This window comes from Rhagoletis pomonella, unplaced genomic scaffold, assembly GCF_013731165.1.
Source record: "Rhagoletis pomonella isolate Grant_MI unplaced genomic scaffold, Rhpom_1.0 Rhpom_scaffold_00011, whole genome shotgun sequence".
Taxonomy (NCBI): domain Eukaryota; kingdom Metazoa; phylum Arthropoda; class Insecta; order Diptera; family Tephritidae; genus Rhagoletis; species Rhagoletis pomonella.
The window spans coordinates 20,813,622-20,817,656 of record NW_023458565.1 but is presented as its reverse complement, the minus strand read 5'-3'; the positions used below and the strand labels follow the sequence as shown (position 1 = coordinate 20,817,656).

Here is a 4,035-nt window from a genome sequence, read left to right as displayed (position 1 = left end):
ACAAAATTAATATACCCTTGTGCACAAGTGCGCTCGGGTATAAAAAAGTAGAGAATTTTAATGCTCTCACACCCTCGGATTATTCTATACCAAAAAATATACCCCTATTTTTTATTTTGAAATCAAAAAATATTTAGAGGTCGCTCGAAGCGCTCAAAGTTTTCCATGTATTTTATATGGGACAAAAATAACTTTTTGTAGAAATGGTATAGAATTCTTGAAAATAAATACATATATTTCGACCGGAAAACCCTGATTCTCTTCAGGAGATTCCCAGTAATAATACCCAATTATTTTTTAACCATTTTTTATAGTAACTATATTTTATAGGTCCGCCAAAAACCCCTAGTAAATGCCAGAAAAAGCAATGGGGGAATATATAAAAATCTTTATCATTGAATAGTGGTTAGATAAACAATGGGATATTATTATTGGAGGTCTCCTGAAGAGAACCAGAGTTCTCCGACCGAAAAATATTGATTTTCAAAAATTCCATACGAATTTCCACGAAAAGCTGGTTTTTCCCCATATAAAATTCGTGGAAAACTTTGAGCGACCTACCATACAACCATAGATATTTTTTGAATGCTTTGAGAGTTAACGTACTGTTTCCTAGCTTAGGTGGAGGTCAAAACGGCATCTTATACCTTCTCCTTTCTCCAACTGGGTTTGTCCATAGGGACAAGGGCGTTAGCTGATTGAGGTTTTGGAGAACATGCGAAGAGGTGCCGTGAGTAATGTTGCGACTCTCCGCAGGTGACAGGTAACAAAATCAACGGAAATAAGGTCAATTGACACCATTTCGCATGCTGGGAAAATGCGAGTTCTTCACAAAATTAGTAGCCGATACGAAAAACCAGGGGTTTTTGAAAATTATAACCGCTACAACAACCGATTTCATTTTTTAAATCAACGTAAAGTAATTCTTGTAGGATCAAATTTCAACAAATTGCGATCACTTCCTGCATTTTTCTACATTTGCCCATTCAGGCGTCAGTGATAGTAAAAGCGATGCGGTTAATGGCACAACTTTTTAGTTACATTTGTATGTAATTAAAAATACTTCATGTCAAATTGGGAGATAGGACATTTTCACACCTTTTTATTTTGGTACAAATATTTTTCTAAACAGCATAGTGCCTTTTTATCCTGTACGAAATTTTTTCGAGGTACATCTATAAATAGAGCCAGATGGACTAGGCTATTTAGTATTGACTGGACATTGAATAAAATCTATATTTAGTAGACATGAGTTTCGAAAATGTACAGCTTTGCTTTATGAGTGGATTCAAAGGATGAAGTCCCAAAATCAACACAGAAAGCTTAACAGCGCTCCCTCCAATGCCTGCAGGTGCACTTGTACGTACGTACACATGTACATATATACTACATATGAATATATGCATGCATGAATGCATGTGCATATTTGTAAACAGCCATGTACATACATATGTATGTATGTATGAAATTGCTGCTTCCTATTTGTCTCCCGACACAGTCACACAATCTCAGTGTGAGCACACCGCTAGCAGATTTTTAAATGCGACGAACTTAAAAAAATGTATAATCTCGAAAATGGCAATTTATTTTTAAAACAATACTACTACTTGACACTTTTCTACACCCCACGGACAGATCAGTACGAGTATGTAGATCTTGAAGATGCACAATGTGCAATTGCACACACACACACACACACACTCCCTCACATACCTGCCTGCATACAGAGTTAGCGTTCGAGCGCACCACTTCACACATGTGACGATCGACGGGGTTCGAGCGTTCGTTGGCCGAACATTTTTATGTGCATTTTTATATTCGTATTTAATGCATTTACTTGTTTTTTGTTTTTGTTTTTACCTACTTTTGTACTTTAAAATACATATATGCATATATAGGTGAGCGTAAGTGTAAAATTAAGTTACTGTAAAAATGTAATTTTTATTTACTTTTAAATATGAATTCTGAATGAATGGTCTAACTGTATACAAATACTACCTTGTGAAATAGCTCCGCAAGTTGCGCCTCGGCTCTGTTGACCACTCGAAAGTTGGTTAGAAGCACGTTGTCACTCACGAAATGGGCGAAACCACTAAAAACTCACTTTTTATTCTCGTTGTAAAAGCAGGGCGCCCTTTCTTCGGGTTTAAGTTTGGATTTTTATTTTTATTTTATTTTTTGCGTAGTAAAATTTTTAATAGAACAGAAAGATTTGGTTATTTTATTTTTATGATATGTATCCATAGTTTATTACATTTGTTTATGGCGCGAATAATAATAACAATAACAACACAATAACAAAGCACAGAATAATTTAAATATTAGTAAGTTGTCAATCTGTTGTAGTTGTTGTATCTGTTCCAGGTGCATGCCCATAAAATAGGCGCAGTTGCATTCGCAGATACAACAGCGTTAATATCCATCTTTGTATGTCTACTGTATGCATGCACATATGTATGTATGTACAAGTGTGCGTATTTTGTGCACAAAGCTCATCTATGGGAATTGCCAAGTATTGACATTCAAGTACGCCTTGGCGCAGACGCCCAACAAATTTGGTATATCTACTGCTGTGCGAGTAGAGCAGTGTGTGTTAAAAGAAATGAATAAAAAAAAACAAAAACAACACCGATTCAAATTTGCATAGACTGCGAAATTTTGTTAATTGAATTTCATAACATTTCACTTGACTTAACTGCTGCAGCACAATTTAATCGCCAAAGAAATTCAAAGTGGTGTTGGTGAAAGTGGGAGATTTTCAAAACAGCGCAGCACACAAAATATTATGCATTGCAAAACCCCAATACCCCCTCGCCCCCCGCTATTGATATTCATTTCGCTTCGTACGCAGAAAAACTGAAGGATACATTCTCCTTTCGCACTCCGTATAGGCGTATGTGTGTGTCGTACATCCTACATCCTTGTACACTCCGCCCACCGCCGTTCGCCGTTCGCCCTTCGCCCATCGTTTCGTTCGCACGCTCATGTCCTCCTCTTGATATACACTACTAATCATCAGTATACACAAAATCCCATTAGGACGAATGACTGTGCTGTCACATAGCGAATATCAAAAAAAAAGAAAACCCTTTTTTCTTTTGGAAAATTCTTAGCTTTCACGCAAAACCCCTGCAACGCTTGCAACTATTTAATAATTTATTTTATTTCAATGCAGTGCTGTTATTGTTATTATTATTATTGACCACAATTTGACAGTTGATCTGCTAAACCAAAAAAAAAATATAAATTTTTTATTTTATTTGGCACATTATTTATTCTCATACTTTTTATTTCACTTTTCTATTTTGTATTTTTGCTATTTTGTATATATTACTTTTGGCTACTAAAGCTAAGGCAAAATAATAACTAACAACGAACTGGCACAGAAGTGTTGCAATCGACAGTAGAACAACGACTCAATCGGGTGAGAGCACTCATGCAATCACCAAGCGACCAATCCAACCTGCTGCGGTGAGAGCCAGTCGTCTGGAGCAGGAACAACAGCAGCAACAGCAGCGGCGGCAGTAGTGGCAGCGTCAGCAGAACAGCTAACAGCCGACAAATTTCTATTTCTAGCTTTCACAATTTCCGAGTACTATGGGTATGTTGCTCATTGTTGGCCATTGGCGCTGGCGGTGTCGGTGGCGATGGCAGTCAGTATAGCGAGCGTCAAGCCATGCTCAAACAAAAAAATTGTACATGCTCACGGCAAAACACGGTAAAGAACATTTTGATGCTCTCCCCAAACATGCCGTGTGGTGCTCGTGCTCGTTCTCGTGCTCATGCTGCTCCCCAATGCTCCAATGCTCCATTGCTCGAATGCTCGAATGCTCATTTTCACGACAATTTTCTGGCATAGCGCTACGAAGAGCGTGCCACCTATTAAAACGGGAGCATATATGAACGCATATGTACATACAAACATACATGCAAACACACTTATATGTATATATGTACACTATCGGTATATAACAAGTTGAGTATAGGCCACGATTGAGAGAATACAAAGGTTGCGCCGATCTCGGTACCGCTATT

At 37.6% G+C, this 4,035-nt stretch overlaps 1 long non-coding RNA gene across 1 annotated transcript in view; it reads right to left on the bottom strand.

Annotated features, from left to right (window-relative positions):
* Positions 1 to 3,374, bottom strand: part of LOC118747050 — a 5,962-nt gene extending 2,588 nt beyond the window's left edge. The window contains exons 1-2 of the long non-coding RNA XR_004993918.1: positions 3,285 to 3,374; positions 1,999 to 2,138 (exon numbers count right to left, since the gene is read on the bottom strand). This is a non-coding gene — a long non-coding RNA (uncharacterized LOC118747050). The remainder of the gene's footprint in view (positions 1 to 1,998; positions 2,139 to 3,284) is intronic.
* Between the last annotated feature and the right edge of the window lie 661 nt (positions 3,375 to 4,035).